Source organism: Bison bison, unplaced genomic scaffold, assembly GCF_000754665.1.
Source record: "Bison bison bison isolate TAMUID 2011002044 unplaced genomic scaffold, Bison_UMD1.0 scf7180017864163, whole genome shotgun sequence".
NCBI classification, from domain to species: Eukaryota; Metazoa; Chordata; class Mammalia; order Artiodactyla; family Bovidae; genus Bison; species Bison bison.
The window spans coordinates 5,095,504-5,113,514 of NW_011494735.1; the positions used below are offsets into that span (position 1 = coordinate 5,095,504).

Genomic DNA, 18,011 nt, shown 5'->3' on the forward strand with positions numbered 1-18,011 from the left:
TTAAGCTAGGTCTATCTGATTTCTAGGGGATCTTCTGTATTACTCATATAGATTTATTGTGTTGATTCAGCATGTGATTCTGAAAGTAAAAAGGTAAGAAATTTAAAAGAATTCATCTGCATCATTAGCAGTTTGTGGATAAAAGAAAAGAATGATGCTGGAGGAGAAATACATATTGCCTCTGTTGCTATAGATGAACTGCTTTTAGTTCTAGGTAGAGCCTGTTAGGCAGGGCATCCTCCAGTTCGCCCGTGAGTCAGGAAGGAAAGTGGAAGCTGATTGAGTTTGGGGAGTCTCATCTGCTAGTGGAGTTTAGCCCTGATAGAGAAGTCTTGTGAGTGGAAGATGACACACACATGAGGGCAAAACTGGACATTGTCAAGATTTGTGCAGCAGTACAGAGAAGAGAGAAGAGATAAAAGTTGGACTAGTTCTGTCTAGAAGAATGGACAAACAACACCAGCACTGAAGCTTGTGTAGGTCTCTCCATAGAAGGTGGAAGTCGGTGGTCAGCAGTCTAAAATGCTTTCCTCTCCAAAAAACCAGGAACTATTTTACAGGGCACTCACCAATTGTTTGCCAAGCTCCTGAAGGATGAGGTCAAGACTGATGATGATTAATATATAGAGCACAAAGAAGTGGTTACCTGTGGGAAGAAGGGCAATGTTCCGGCGAATAAGATGTACAAACTATTAGGTATAAAATAAGCTACAAGGATATATTGTACAGCATGGGAAACAGTGAATATTTTATAACTATAAATGAAGTATGCTGCTGCTGCTAAGTCACGTCAGTCGTGTCCGACTCTGTGCTACCCCACAGATGGCAGCCCTGCCATCCTCCTCTGTCCCTGGGATTTTCCAGGCAAGAATACTAGATTGGGTTGCTATTTCCTTCTCCAATGCATGAAAGTGAAAAGTGAAAGTGAAGCCACTCAGTTGTGTCCAGCTCTTCCCAACCCCATGGATTGTACCCAACCAGGCTCCTCCGTCCATGGGATTCTCCAGGCAAGAGTATTGGAGTGGGTAGCCATTGCCTTCTCCGATAAATGAAGTATAATCTTTATTTTTTTTTCTGGTTTCATTCACTTTATTATTCTCTTTATAAAATTATGTGGTGGCTACATCTGGGGCCTGGGTCCTCTGCATGGAGACACTGGTGTGGGTCTTCACAAGATGGTCAGTGAATTCCTGATATGGAGACTTGGTGAACACTGTCTCTTTCCAGAGGTCAGGGGTGAGGTAACTGTAGGTCTTGAAAATGGCATCAAAAGTGGCCTTGGCGAAGTTGCGAGGGTGGCAGTGCGGCCCCTGGCAGAAGTGTAGCAGTCATCGATGGCGGCCGTCATCAGCAGCTTCTTGGGCACAGGGGTGGAGACGACGCCAGTGCCTCTGGGGGCAGGGATGAGGAGCACCAGCATGGAGCCACAGCGGCTAGTCACCTTGCAAGGAACTGTGTGGGTCTTGCCGATCTTGTTCCCCCAGTAGCCTCTTCACACGAGGACAATGGACAGCTTGGCCAGGATGATGGCCCCACAGATGGCAGTGGCTACTTCCTTAGAATACCCAGCTGACATGTCTGTTATAATCCCGGATAGCAACAAATGCCTTGAACCTGGTCCGCTGGCCAGCAAGGGTCCGCTTTTGCATAGGCATAATCTTCAAAACCTCATCCTTGAGGGATGTGCCCAGGAAAAAGTCAATAATCTCAGACTCCTTGATGGGCAGAGAGAAAAGATAGATCTCCTCCAGGGACTTGATCTTCATGTCCTTGACCAGGAGGCCCAGCTTGGTAACCGGGAGCCACTCCTGTCCTCGGCCTTGCCTCCACGAAATCCGCGGCCTCTGACCCGGCCCCGACCCCGGCCAGGACCCCTGCCTCGGACGCCACTGCCTAAGCCTCCGTGGAAGCCACCGCAGCCTCCCATTCCAGGGCCCCCGGAGCTTGCGGGTCCTCCCACAGGACCGGCGTCATCTACCAGTTGGTGTTTTCATGAAGAAGCAGCAAAGTATAACCTTTAAAAATCATGAATCACTATATCATACACCTGTAACTTATATAATGTTGTACAGCAACTATCAGTTCAGTTCAGTCGCTCAGTCCTGTCCGACTCTTTGCGACCCCATGAACCACAGCACGCCAGGCCTCCCTGTCCATCACCAAACTCATGTTCACCCAAACTTGGAGTCCATCAAGTTGGTGATGCCATCCAACCATCTCATCCTCTGTCGTCCCCTTCTCCTCCTGCCCCTAATCCCTCCCAGCATCAGAGTCTTTTCAAATGAGTCAACTCTTCGCATCAGGTGGTCAAAGTATTGGGGTTTCATTTTCATCATCAGTCATTCCAATGAACACCCAGGACTGATCTCCTTTAGGATGCACTGGTTGGACCTCCTTGCAGTCCAAGGGACTCTTAAGAGTCTTCTCCAACACCACAGTTCAAAATCATCAATTCTTCTGTGCTCAGATTTCTTTATAGTCCAACTCTCACATCCATACATGACCACTGGAAAAACCATAGCCTTGACTAGATGGACCTTTGCTGGCAAAGTAATGTCTCTGTTTTTAATATGCTGTCTAGGGATGGGGAGCCTGGTGGTGTGCTATCTACGGGGTCTCACAGAGTCGGACAAAACTGAAATGACTTAGAAGCAGCAGGTTGGTCATAACTTTCCTTCCAAGGAGTGTCTTTTAATTTCATGGCTGCAATCACCATCTGCAGTGATTTTGGAGCCCAGAAAAATAGTCAGCACTGTTTCCACTGTTTCCCCATCTATTTGCCATGAAGTGATGGGACCAGATGCCATGATCTTAGTTTGCTGAATGTTGAGCTTTAAGCCAACTTTTTCACTCTCCTCTTTCACTTTCATCAACAGGCGTTTTAGTTCCTCTTCACTTCCTGCCATAAGGGTGGTGTCATCTGCATATCTGAGGTTATTGATATTTCTCTTGGCAATCTTGATTCCAGCTTGTGCTTCATCCAGCCCAACATTACTCTGCATAGAAGTCAAATAAGCAAGGTGACAATACACAGCCTTGACGTACTCCTTTTCCTATTTGGAACCAGTCTGTTGTTCCATGTCCAGTTCTAACTGTTGCTTCCTGACCTGCATATAGGTTTCTCAAGAGGCAGGTCAGGTGGCCTGGTATTCCCATCTCTTTCAGAATTTTCCACAGTTTATTGTGATCCACACAGTCAAAGGCTTTGGCATAGTCAAGAAAGCAGAAATAGATGTTTTTCTGGAACTCTCCTGCTTTTTCCATGATCCAGTGGATGTTGGCAATTTGATATCTGGTTCCTCTGCCATTTCTAAAACCAGCTTGAACATCTGGAAGTTCACGGTTCATGTATCGCTGAAGCCTGGCTTGGAGAATTTTAAGCACTACTTTATTAGCATGTGAGATGAGTGCAATTGTGTGGTAGTTTGAGCATTATTTGGCATTGCCTCTTTGGGATTGGAATGAAAACTGACCTTTTCCAGTCCTGTGCCCACTGCTGAGTTTTCAAATTTGCTGGCATATTGAGTGCAGCACTTTCACAGCGTCATTTTTTACAATTTGAAATAGCTCAACTGGAATTCCATCACCTCCACTGGCTTTGGTCGTAGTGATGCTTTCTAAGGCCCACTTGACTTCACATTCCAGGATGTCTGGCTCTAGGTCAGTGATCACACCATCATGATTATCTGGGTTGTGAAGATCTTTTTTGTACAGTTCTTCTGTGTATTCTTGCCGTCTCTTCTTAATATCTTCTGCTTCTGTTAGGTCCGTACCATTTCTGTCCTTTATTGTGCCCATCTTTGCATGAAATGTTCCCTTGGTATCTCTAATTTTCTTGAAGAGATCTCTAGTCTTTCCCATTCTGTTGTTTTCCTCTATTTCTTTGCACTGATCACTGAGGAAGGCTTTCTTTTCTCTCCTTTCTATTCTTTGCAACTCTGCATTAAAATGGGTATATCTTTCCTTTTCTCCTTTGCTTTTCGCTTCCCTTGTTTTCACAGCTATTTGTAAGGCCTCCTCAGACAGTCATTTTGCTTTTTTGCATTTCTTTTTCTTGAGGGTGGTCTTAATTCCTGTCTCTTGTACAATGTCACGAACCTCCATCCATAGTTCATCAGGCACTCTGTCTATCAGATCTAGTCTTTTAAATCTATTCTTCACTTCCACTGTACAGTCATAAGGGATTTGATTTAGGTCATTCCTGAATGGTCTAGTGGTTTTCTCCACTTTCTCAATTTCAGTCTGAATTTGGCAATAAGCAACTACAGCAACTATACTTCACTTTAAAAAAAGACTAATGGTGATTGTGAACACATATGTAAATTGCACGTTCACTTGTGGATAAAGCAGAATTAATACTTTTGGTGTTGGCTCCAAATGCTGAAAGGTACCGAAGCTAAGCTTCCAGGATGATGGGATGAGAATTATTTATGGGTTAAGCTGAGTTTTAGGACTCTTTTCTCTCTTCTTCCAACTAAGTCTCAGGGTAATGACTAGGGAAAAATTTGGTACTGCACTTGTTTTTGACCAGTCTTCTAGAAATCGAGCCATCAGTGGAAGAATACCTTTAAGACTGGATTCACAGATGCTTCCATCCTATGACAGAGAGTCTGAAATGAAGAGATTTAAAAATTCTGAATGCCAATGGATATAAGGAATATGGTGCCAGGATCCTGTCCAAGTCTGGAGAGCAGTGCTGGAAATGTGACAGTGACATGAGATAGTCCAAATTCCTCATGGGGAACCTTGACATAATCACTGGCAGTTGCTGTAGCAACTCTTTTATATTTTTGGCATCAGTGGCAGTGACTAGCATTTGGCTGGTACTATTGGCATGGCTCGTTCTTGGCCCTGGCAGAAGCCTTGGGTGTCTACTTCCCCAGCGGCAGATGGCAACATTCAGGTATTTAAGAAGACTAATCTGTGAGCTTGTATGAGACACAAGCCCTCTGAGACCCTAACCAGCATTTAGGATTGAGGAGATGCCCCTTGAGGGTTTCAAGTGTGGGAAGACTTGATATGACTCATGACTGTTGGGTGGAGAATAGTTCTAGGAAGGTAAGAATAGAAACAAGGCCAGTGCAATCATTGGAGGGGCACCCAAAGCTGGTGCTATGGAACAACCCTGAGGGTTAGGGTGGAGAGGGAGTTGCAAGAGGGGTTCAGGATGGGAGGCACACATCTATACCTGTGGCCAATTCATGCCGATGTATGGCAAAAACCGTCACAATACTGTAAAGTAGTTATCCTCCAATTAAAATAAATAAATAAATAAATATATATTTTTAAAAGGAAAGTGGTGATTGAACTGAAATAGATGAGGTTAGAGCCAGAGTGTGACTGTGTGTGAGTGTGACTCAGCAACTTGGTGGCCTGGAACTTAAGAGCTGTGTATAGATCAGATTCACTAACAGGAAAAGTAAGCCTTTAGTTTTTCTCCTGTCCCTTCATTTACACCATAATATTCAGTAGCATGCAGTGCTTCATATAGGAATGATGATTTTTGTACTGAAATAACTGAAGACAGTGATTTTTGTACTGAAAGGAGGTTAAGATTTCAAGATTTGAGTGCAGACACTTAAATCAAATGAGGAGAATGCAGTGATATCAAGGTTGAAAGCCAGGGTCCTATTGTCCCTGAGGCAACCCCCCGGCATAGTGACTTTATCTTTAAGGAATGCTTATTGTTGTCGACAAAACAGCTAGACAAGTCTGGACTGTTGTTGTGCATCGTGCTAAGTCATGTCTGACTCTTTGGGACCCCATGGATTGCAGCCTGCCAGGCTCCTCTGTCCATGGGATTCTCCAAGAACACTGGAGTGGGTTGCCATTTCCTTCTTCAGGGATATTCTTGACCCAGGAATTGAACCTGAGTCTCCTGTGTCTCCTGCATTGCAGGCAGGTTCTTTACTCTCTGAGCCATTGGGAAAGCTCAGATGAGGCTGGTATGACTGATCCTAATTGCCAAGAGGAAACTGTATTACTGCTACATCCTGCGGGCTAGGTAGATTGTAACTGGACCAAAGAGGTTCACTTGATTGTCTTGCCAACTTGCCCAGACTTATTGACGGTCAATAAAAAACTGCATCAACCCCAAAGAGACAGGATCCTCAAGACCCCCATTTCTGAAGGAATGAGGTTTAGTCCCTTTATCAGATGAAGGACTGCATGCAGTGAAGGGGCAGGCAGACGGTAAAGGGAATGGGTGGTGGTAAAGGGAATGGGTGGTGGAAGAAGGAATTCATGATTGTTAAAGTCCTGTGAACAGCTATAAAAGCAGGAATTATAGTAGATATGGTTTCTGTTAATTCATTCTTTGTCCTCTTTTCTCCTCCTCCCTCCTCTCTTATATGAAGAGTACTAAAGAGGGCTGAAATTTCAGTTTTCAGGTGGGACTATGACCACATTGACATCCTCCATATGGTGTTGTTGATGAGATTCTGAGTATTTCCTGTGTTGCAGACAAACATTTCTCATCTGAACAAAGTCAAGAGTGGGAGCTGAAGAAAAGAGGAATGGGTTTTGCTACTTTGGCCCTCTAGATCCATCATCTGTTCTTTCCCACTCTGCTTTGTCTCCAGAGAAATTGACATACATGAATTGCTCCCTATATGTGCTGACTTTCTGGATTTTGATTGCATTTGGCAAGTGAAATAAGGAGCCTGAAAGAAGACAATACAGCTAAAATACATATTCTTCTGGAGCCCTCCATCCAAGTTGCCTTGCAGGTTGGTTGTCTGCTGCTACCCAAAACCTCAGCTCGTGCAGATAGTTCTCGTCCATATAATTCTCCTTCCTAGATCAGGAAATTGTTCTCAATCCTGGTCCCTAAAGGGCTTCCAGCTATTGTTAGCTTTGGGGCATCACACTACTTCTTTACAGGGTTCCTTAAACCCTCTCCACACCTTAAAAAAGTCAATCCCTTGTTAAGCTCTTTTTCAAACACAATATTGTAAATCAACTGTACATCAACAAAAAAAATTTTTTAAACATAAATTAGTTCAACCACTATGGAAAACATATGGAAGTTTCTTTAAAAACCTTAAAATTACCATATGATCCAGCAATCCTACTCCTGGACATTTACCTGGAAGAGATGAAAACTCTAATTTGAAAAGATACATGCACCCTAATGTTCGTAGCAACACTATTTACAATAGCCAAGACATGGAAACAACCCAAGTGCCCATCGACAGATGATTTGTTTAAGAAGCTGCAGTATATATATATACTGTTAATTTAATATTGTGTTGCATATATATATATATATTACTCAGCCATAAAAAAGAGTGAAACATTGCCATTTGCAGCAACATGAATGGACCTAGAGATTATCATACTAAATGATATAAATCAGGAAGAGGAAGGGCAAATATATGGTATCACTTATATGTGAAATCTAAAAAACAATACAAATGAATCCAAACAGAAACTTATAGAAAACAAAACTTATGGTTACCAAGGGGAAAGGGAAGGAGAAGAGGAACAAATGAAGTATGGGATTAATGATACAAACTACAGTAAATAGAACAGATGAGCAACAAGGATTTACTGTATAACACAGGGAACTATATCCAATAGCTTGTAATAACCTATAATGGAAAATAATATGAGATATCTATATCTATCATGTGTGTGTGTGTGTGTGCTCAGTCATGTCCAACTCTTTGTGACCCCCATGGACTGTAGCTCGCCGTGCTCCCCTGTCCATGGAATTTTTCAGGCAAGAATGGGTTGCCATTTCCTGCTCCAGGAGATCTTCCCAACCCAGGGATTGGACCTGCATCTCTTGTGTTTTCTGCGTTGGTAGGCAGATTCTTTACCACTGCATCACCTAGGAAGTGCATATCTATGTCTATATATCTATATCTATCAACTGAATTACTTGCTGTATACTTTAACACAATATTGTAAATCAACTATACATCAATTAAAAGAATAACTCTTGTCCATTACCCAGCTTGAGTATGTTTTCCACTGGGATTCTGACCTGTATATCTCTGTTCTCTCTTCTGTTCTCCTCCCAACTCCTGCCCGGTAGCAGGATGGAGTCTACTAGTTTAGATATCTTTTTTTTTTTTTTTTTTTTACAATAAAGGGCTTCCCTGGTGACTCAGCTGGTAAAGAATCCGCCTGCAATGTGGGAGATCTGGGTTCGATCCCTGGGTTGGGAAGATCCCCTGGAGAAGGGAAAAGCTACCCACTCCAGTATTCTGGCCTGGAGAATCCCATGGACTGTATAGTTCATGGGGTTACAAAGAGTCAGATAGGACTGAGAAACTTTCACTTTCACTTTCATGGACAATAAGTAAAGTCAGTTTCTGGCATATATAAGTTGTGGAAATGTATGACTCTGCAACGAAGCAAAATAGAAAGCAGTGGTTTCTAAAATATAAATACTTTTTAATAAAAAAAAAATCCTATTTCCACAATAGATTTCTCCACGGGAAAGAGAGGCATTTAGGTCAACATGCAGCATTACCTGAAGTACCTAAAAGGCTTTCTTCTCCCTTTTGGCCCAGGAGTACTCTTACTCCTTCCTGCTGAGCCTCCCCCATCTCCCTGCTGCTTCCACGCCTGGCACATGTGAACCCGGTCCAAGTCGGGCTATTGTGCCCACTAGAGGACGGGAGAGCTATTACACCCAAGTCTTGCTGACTCCTCTCAGCTATGTGTATTGGTTGCTTCTCTTTTGTGTGACCCTTCCTTCAACTCTTTTCTTGTTACAGCTGCTAAGGATATTCGGCAAGAATGTCTGTCTGAGTCACAGTGCCTCCCTTATTTCTATGGGGTTTAAATGTCTGGCTCATTCTTTCATTCATTCCTTCAAAATGACATATATGTACACACACACACATTCATGCTAAGTTGCTTCAGTCACGTCTGACTCTGTGTGATCCTATGGGCTGTAGCCTGTCAGGCTCCTCTGTCCATGGGATTCTCCAGGCAAGAAAACATCATTGCGTTGCCATGCCTTCCTCCAAGGGATCTTCCCGACCCAGGGATTGAACCCACACTGGAAGGCATGTTCTTTACCACTAGCGACACCTGGGAACCATATAGTCACACATGATTTAGGGACTAAACTATAGCAATGTTCCAGGCACTATTTCAGATGGTGAGCAAAACAAACAAACATGAAAGTAGACAGAGTGCTCAGAGGAAGATCAGAGGTCCCCAGTGTGGCTGGAATACAGATTGTGAGGGCAGATGCATGAGGTACCTGGGCTGAGCCAATTCCTTACTAGAATCTAAGCTCTGTGAGGGTTAGCGTTTTGGTTTGTTTTGCTTAGCATCTGGAATATCGCCTGTTGTTGTTTAGTCCCTAAGTCATGTCCAGCTCTTTGCGACCCCATAGATTGTAGCCTGCCAGGCTCCTCCATCCATGGGATTTCCCAGGCAAAAATACTTCAGTGGGTTGCCTTCCTTCTCCAGGGGATCTTCCCAACCCAGGGATCGAACCTGCATTGCCTACATTGGCAGACAGATTCTTTACCACTGAGCCACCTGGGAAGCTAATATGTATATAAATTAATACTGCTTATCTTATGGATAAGATCTGCTATGAGCAGTAGAATAGTTTATATATATACACATATATATGTATGTATATATATGGCATTTTGAAGGAATTAACAAATACATTGATTCAGACAGAATCCCTGGAAGACACTAGCATCAAAAACAAGTAAGAATAAGAGACCTCTCATTAGCTGGTTCCTACTAATGAGACCACCCAGGCTGGTAATACCAAAACACAGATGCATTTAACTGCAGTAAAGTGAATAGCTGGCGTGTAGGAGAAAGACACAGAACAAAAAGCAGTAGCTAGCATCCCCAACGCAGAGCTGCATGAGAGGTTCGCATCAAGTTGAGATGCTCAGCTGATTGGATCCTCCTACGCGTCTGGTTTGGTGTGAAATGCAGAGGAGAGACAGGAAACAATATCGAAGGCGGAAGGGGAGCCCACTGTGGCCTCTGAAGATCTTATAGGTAAAAGGAGAAGATAAAAAGCTGCTTGTGGCTGCCCGACATAGCTTAGAAGTGGGTCGAACTGCTGAGGCAGAGTTTATTATCTCTAGGTCAGCACCCAAATTTCTTTCTCCTTCCTCCTTAGAGCCCTGACTGTCTTTTGGTCTTCTCTCTCCTCACTGAGTGTTCCGTGGTGATGATGGGAGTGTAATCAGTAACCCAACAGTATTTATTGAGCACATACTATATGCTGCTGCTGCTACTGCTGCTAAGTCGCTTCAGTTGTGTCTGACTCTGTGTGACCCCATAGTTGGCAGCCCACCAGGCTCCCCCATCCCTGGGATTCTCCAGGCAAGAACACTGGAGTGGGTTGCCATTTCTTTCTCCAATGCATGAAAGTGAAAAGTGAAAGTGAAGTCGTTCAGTTGTGTCCGACCCTCAGCGACCCCATGGACTGCAGCCTACCAGGCTCCTCTGTCCATGGGATTTTCCAGGCAAGAGTACTGAAGTGGGGTGCCATGGCCTTCTCCATACTATATGCTAGTCGATATTTGTTAATAGAATCAAAGTAACTGCAATGACCAAGCAGAAAAAAATTCCCTGCCCTGATAGAACTTAGATTTTAGCAAAAGGAGATAGATAGTAAACAAAATATATAAGTGAAAGGTATGTTAGACAATGACAAGAGATTTGGAAAAAATAAAACAGAAAATGGAGATAGAGGAGCTGAGATAGGGTCAATTCTCATTAGGGTATTGTATTAGCCTGCAAGGGCTGCCATAACAAAGTAGCACACAGGCTGAGTGGCAGTTCTGGAGACGAAGTCTGACCTCAAGATGTCAGCAGGATTGGTTTTTCTGAGGCCTCCCTCCTTGGCTTACAGATGGCCACCTTCTCTCTGTGTCCTTACATGGTCTTTCCTCTGTGTGTGCGTGTGCATGCTAAGTCGCTTTAGTGTCTGACTCTGTGTGACCCTATGAACTATAGCCTGTTAGGCTCCTCTGTCTCACTAGCGCCACCTGGGAAGCCCTCGTCCATGTATCGTTGTGTTAGTCTCTCAGTCATGTCTTACTCGGAGAAGGCAATGGCACCCCACTCCAGCACTCTTGCCTGGAAAATCCTATGGACGGAGGAGCCTGGTAGGCTGCAGTCCACGGGGTCGCTAAGAGTCAGATACGACTGAGCAACTTCAATTTAACTTTTTACTTTCCTGCATTGGAGAAGGAAATGGCAACCCACTCCAGTTCTAGCCTGGAGAATCCCAGGGACGGGGGAGCCTGGTGGGCTGCCATCTATGGGGTCGCACAGAATCGGACTCGACTGAAGCGACTTAGCAGCAGCAGCAGCAGCAACATGTCCTACTCTCTGTAATTCCATGGACTGTAGCCCGCCAGGCTCCTCTGTCCATGGCATTCTTCAGGCAAGGATACTGGAGTGTGTAGCTGGTCCCTTCTCCAGGGGATATTCCTGACCTAGGGATCGAACCTGGGTCTCCTGCATTGCAGGCAGATTCTCTACCGTCTAAACCACCAGGGAAGTATCCTCTATGTATGTCTGTGTCCTAATCTCTTTTTATGAGGGGAGGAGTTACATTGAATTAGGGCCTTCCCAGACAGTTAATTAACTTGACTACATCTTTTAAAAAATCTTTTTATTTTGTATTGTGTTATAGCCAATTAAGCAACAATGTTGTGATCGTTTCCTGTGAACAAAGAAGGGACTCAGCAATACATATACATGTATCCATTCTCCCCCAAACTCCCCTCCCATCTAGGCTGCCATATAACATTACCTTTTCAAAGGCTGTACCTCCAAATACAGCCATATTCTGGGGTGCTGAGGGTTAGGACTTCAACATATGAATTTTGGAGGGACAAAGTTTAGCCCCCAGTGGATCGTAGGAAAGAACAGCTGGGAAGGTGGTATTTAAACAAAGACTTGAAAGACTTAGAAGCGCTGGCCATATAGATATCTAGGGGAGGGAAGGATTTCAGGCAGAGGGAAGAGCCAGTGCAAAGGCTCTGAAATACAGGCATTATGGTGAGTTTGAATGGAGGTTTCGTGGCTAAAGAGGTATGCGGGGTGGTGGGGGGATGAGGGAAATAGGAGGAAAATAAGCTGAGAGGAAAAAAAGAATAGCAAATCAGGCCCTTAGGCCATTGAAAGGATTTCACTTTTACACTGAATGTTAAAGGAAGTCCTTAAGGGAGAAATCAGGCTGCTAGTGGCCTGCAAGTTGAAATTCAAGTGCATTGCTTAGTCTGAGTAGAATCTATCAGGCACTATGCTGCCTGCCCCAGAACCTCAGGGCTGAGAAGATGGACCAGCGATAAACACTTTTGGATGGAAAGGATACATCTATTTCTAGGACTTTCACTGTTGCAATCTCTAAACTCTGTCTCAATTCTTACAGTTATTACTGTCAACTTTTCTTTCTGATGCACTTAGAGAATGAGTTAGAAAAGCTACTTTTTAAGCCATATGCTTTGATAAAACTTTGGAGGAGGCGCGGATTGGTGCATCCTGGTGTGTCCTTTCTCTCTTTTCTTCTGGGCTAAGGGTGAGGCGGACAGTGGCAGAGGTGTATTGCTCTCATCCCAATTGTGGTGGGTTATTATAAGAAATCTGCTTATGACTTCTTTTCTATTTTGAAATCATGGCTAGGGTACTATACTCTTTGCAGGTTTTATGGATGTCATGCCGTTCATTGCCAGAGAACAAATGACCAATATGTACCCTACCAACATGTCAAAACTGAAAATGCTAAGATAACCAACACCTACACAGCTATTGCTGTTGCTTAGTCGCTATGCTGTGTCTGACTCTTTAATGACCCCGTGGGGGTAGCCTGCCAGGCCCCTCCATCCATGGGATTTACCAGGCAAGAATACTGGAGTGGGTTATCATTTCCTTCTCCAGGGGATCATTCTCACCCAGGGATCGAACCTGAAGTTGAACCCACATTTCTGTATTTCCTGCATTGGCAGGTGGATTCTTTACCTCTGAGCCACCAGGGAAGCCCTTCAAAGCTATGTGATACTGCCTAATAGCTATTGGAATAGATAATACTTTTTTTTTTTTTTTTGTATTGGTGTGTTGGTTTTTTCTCACACTGTCCATCAAAAGATCTTGAACTCAATCATACATCATGTTTATTTATTAATCTGGGTCAAAATGGTACAGTGGAAACACCATTGGATTTGCTGTTCAAGGACATGGGTCAAAGCCCAGGTTGCTGCTTCCTGTCTTTGCACCTTCAGACTAGTCATTTAACTTCTTTCAGTCTCAGCTCTCTTACCTGTAAACCAAGAAAAAAACAAGACCTCCTTTACCTTTTTTAGAAGTACTGTGAAGATCAAGTAAAGGAAAATATTTATGATTAGATATAAGATTAGATATTCCTATAGTGAATATGCAAGGGTTATAAAATATCACAGAGATTTGCTTTACTATTCCTTACGTTTTGTCTTTTTGTTCTTTTTTCCTTAGGGCACTGCTTTCCCATCTCCTGTTTTCTGTGGTGCCCACCACAGCCTCCGACACTCCTTGTGTCCTGCTCTCTAGTGTGGAGGGAGCCCACACACAGAGTGGAAAACATACAAGCTTTGGAGTCTCACAAACATGGGTGGAATTCTCTGCCTTTTTGAACTGTCACCAGGCATGTGATTCAACTTCCCTGGACCTCAGATTTTTTTTCTCTGTAAAATGGAGCAATTCCAGATGCTCTAAGACTAACTACATTCTCAAGTATAATGGGAAGTATTTAGTTATACCCTGAACATTAGGATATAAAAACGTTCTTCTCCCAACATCCGCCAATAAGCCTGGGGCATGACAAGCACTCAGTTTAAGAACCTGGTGAATGAATGAATGAATGACGAAGGGTGAAAACATAGAGTACCAGCTGCCTAGCACAAGGCCTGGAACATAGGCTGAGACCCTCAGTGAATGTCCACGCTGTTTCTTCCTTATGCTGCTCATGTGTCCGACATCAACAGCCCCCTTTCTTCTATGCAGACCATTGACAGCACTCTTCTCCCCACCTCTAATCTGTTCTCACCCATCCCTATAGGGATGTAAACATAAAATAAACAGGTTTCTTGGATGGTTCAGTAAAGCAGGACCTACCATTTCTGAGCGGACAAGAATCAAGCTATCATTGTACTGAACAAATTATCTGTCTATAACTATTTCATGTCTGTATCTCCTGACTCTATCCTGGGAAAAACATTGGATTTCAGTGTTTTTTGTTTTTGTTTTTCTTTGAATGACTGGTTTAAATAGATCTATCTGCTTCTTATTCACATCTGTGTTGATTTTAGGATTTATGATCCTGAGGGTCATACCAATCTTTGAGGTCAATAAACATCAAATATCAACAAATTTAAGATGCAGTATATTGGAAATTGCAGTATTCTTTCATTTACCACGAAGAGAAAGTAAAAAACATGTTGCTGAATAAACTACAATACAATGCTTTTTTAACTTTTAGCATGTGGCTGTTGCTTTGCAAGAAAATATGTATTTTTGGTCATTCTTCCAAAGACAAATATTTACTTCCCTAATATCAGGTTCGTAATCCACTGTTGCTCTGTGCCTTTCTATAAACCCATTAACTTTAGTGTCAAGGCCAAATCATAGGATAACCTCTCCAAAGGCATCTGAACAGCACTTAGCTCAATAACCACAGTAATAGCCACACACAGTTCAACTGAAGTGATTACACCGTTAGAAAGAGACGACTGTACAGACTCTGATTCAGTGATGTAATTGTAAGACTCCATGTATTAGAAAACAGGCTAGGATTTCAGAGATATTAACATGTGAAAACAAAGCATCTTAGAGTCAACAAAATGATTTAGCAAATTAGAAATCCCCATTTTTTTTCCTCCTACAGAGGAGCAGATGCACCATTGAGGACTCAAAGAGAGCTATGACTCTCTGCAGAAGCTGGTGAGCTCATTTTGCTTATTGGACACATTTGAGCAGCAGGCTGCTAGCTGCTAACATTCTTCTGGATGGGAAGGGACTTAAATTTCAAGGGAAATGGCTATCATGTCAGCCTTTAGGAACTGGGGCATTCATTGTGCATTGGGGCAGATAAAGTGTTTGAATGGTCTCTTGTATATTATGTAGGAGTGGCAGCCTTAAAATATTCACTTCATTGGTCCTAGTCTGCCCTCTGGGTGTGTGTGGGATAAATGGAACGCTTCAAGCCCACACTTTCTGAAATGCTGTCAGATCACTGTTCATCCTTCCCTTTTCTCATTTTCTTCACCCATTTCTCAGAGCTTCTCAAGGCTTGTAATGAGCTTGAACATTATTCAGAGCGTTACACATGCATTTTGCCATGGTCTGCATATTTGTGTTTTTCCCCCCTGCCCCTACCTCCAGTTTGTATGTGGAAACCTAGACACCAAGGTGATGGTGTTTTGGAGAGGTAATTTGGTCATGAAGGCAGAGCCATGGTGAATGGGATTCCTGCCTTTAAAGAAGAGGTTCCAGAGAGCTCCTTCACTCCTTCCAGCATGTGAGGATACTGTGAGAGGTCAGCGGACTGCAACCCAGGACAGAACACTTCCTAGAATGTGACCATGCTGGCGTGTTGATCTTGGACTTCCAGCCTGAAGAGCTGTGAGGAATAAATTTCTGTTCTTTGAAACCTACCTAGTGTGGTATTTTGTTAGAGCACCTGAACGGACTAAGACATATCTATTATTTGAAAAATAATAATGCAGTAGCTACCACTTTCAGAGAGCTGCTATAGCTGGCATTGTGCTAACCATTCTACTCATACTGTTGTATTTTTTGCTCATGATAACCCTTTGCAATAGGTGTGATATTGTCCTGTTTTAACAATGACACAAACTGAAGCTTTCCCAATGCCATAATAACCAATGAGAAGTGGATCTGAGTTTCAAAACCAAATCTCCTTGTGATTTTTATACAAGTCTGTAGAAGAAAATTGTGGAAGTGATATAATAAAAATAAATCCAAATGAGCAGAAACTTCTCTTTTAAATTGGTACCCAAAGGACTCGTGTACTTCTTCTGATGGTTCTTCTACAGTTTAGGACGCTTTTGGAACACACCTTGGGAATTGTCTTCAGGATCTGTGCTTTGAGTACCATCTTCCCTATTCATCCTGTGAGGTCAGATTTGAGTCTTTAATGCACTCTATCGAGGCAGGTCTGCTGACTAAGGTACAGGACGACTGTGATCATTGGGGTGACACAGTTTCCAGTCATGAAAAGACTGGTTTTCTTAATTTGGCTGAAAGCTAAATCAGAAGCACTCTTGGGACATATATGATCTTTCTTGGATCATGAGGATTTGAGAGACATAAGATATTTATGGAAGTGCAACTATCAGAGGTCAAAAAACAGCAACCCCGCTGACTGTCAATATTAGTAATTGGAGTTGCATGTATGTTTTGTGGGTATATATCGGGGCCCCCGGATTTTAGTTGCTCAAGGCAGAGTATGGCTCCTGGCAGTATTCTGTGTGGTGTTTTCATTGCTATAGGCTACATGACTGGGTAGACTTTAGGTGTGGTGGCCATGCAGAAGTCCCTGTTGCCTTATGTCTACCCACTCAGTGTGTTAATCCCACGCCTGCTGAAAGCATTTGGGGTTTTGATTCCCAATGTTCACACTCTTTTGTCTAAAAGAACTTTGAACAGTTGGCAACACTCTGCTTGAAAAAACAAAACCAAAACCAAGAAACCCTTAAGATATTGCACATCCAGTTCCAACATCCTTTAAGCTACTCCCAGTTAAAAACTCAAAGCAGGAACACTGGGACAACCCTGAGGGATGGGATGGGGAGGGGGTTGGGAGGGGGTTCAGGATGGGGGACACATGTACACCCATGGCAGATTCATGTCAATGTATGGCAAAAACTACTACAATATTGTAAGGTAATTAGTCTCCAATTAAAATAAAGTGATTAAAATAAAGTAATTAATTAATTAAAAAAGAAAAAACCCAATTCTTCCTTTTCCCAAACTCTTATAAAACTTCAGTAAATTCACTTTGCACTCCTGATCAACAGTCTTCTAGTAGGTCTTTGGGAGGAGTTCTCATCTCATTTCAGAGGGAATGTCCTTAATTAGCAGAGGTGCTCCTATGGAAATGACATTTGGGCTCTCCAAAGAGATCCACTTACTTTTTAAAAAAATCTAATCTTGTTTTATTTCTTTTAAGTCACTTTTTAAAAATTGACCTTGTTCATAAGTTAGAATCATACTTGTTTTTTAATTTATACTTTATTGTGACCATACCACACAGCATGTGGGAATCTTGGTTCCCTGACCAGGGATCAAACCCATGCTCCCTGCTTGGGAAGCCCAGAGTCTTAACAACTACGCCACCAGGGAAGTCCTGACCCACCTACTTTTTGAAACAGTGGAAAATACTCCCATGTGTTTGGATTTTTTACTTTATACTTTCTCTTTCCTCCTTTGACGCCCTGAATTCACTCTTGTGTTCTGATGCCTGTTTATTGATTCTTCCTAGTTTTGACGAATCTCTTACTCACAACCAGAGTTTTAGTGTTAACTTGCCCAGACTGAGGTTGGTGCCATTTGTTCTGGGCTTTGGTGACCTAGCGCTGCTTCTCAGTATATGATTCTGAGCTGTGTCCATGTCTTATCTTGGGGATGCTATGCAGAAGGAACCATACTTATCACCACGGGAAGAACTGGGACAGAGTAGAGGACAGAAGTCCACGGAGCGTCTACTTTAGTATGTGGGCCCATGGTTCTAAGCACTGTTCTTTGTACAGAGAGATGCTTGGTAAAAATTTGTTAATGGAATAAAAGAAAAAACAAAGCAGTTATAGCAGCATCTCATAATGTGGGAAGGGAAGTACTATTCAGCTAATACTGAACATGCTGCTTCTTTACCTGAGGTGTCACAGTAGGTGCTGAGAATTCAGAGATGGAAAGGTAAGGAATTTTCACTCTATTGGAAATTTAGAGTTAAAGGAAAAATCTGGGTGGTTAGCTTGGACAGATGATAAAGAAAGAAAGAAAGAAAG

At 42.9% G+C, this 18,011-nt stretch overlaps 1 pseudogene; it reads right to left on the bottom strand.

Annotated features, from left to right (window-relative positions):
* Window positions 1-1,109: 1,109 nt before the first annotated feature.
* On the bottom strand, window positions 1,110-11,010 carry LOC104989827 (annotated as a pseudogene).
* Window positions 11,011-18,011: the final 7,001 nt, after the last annotated feature.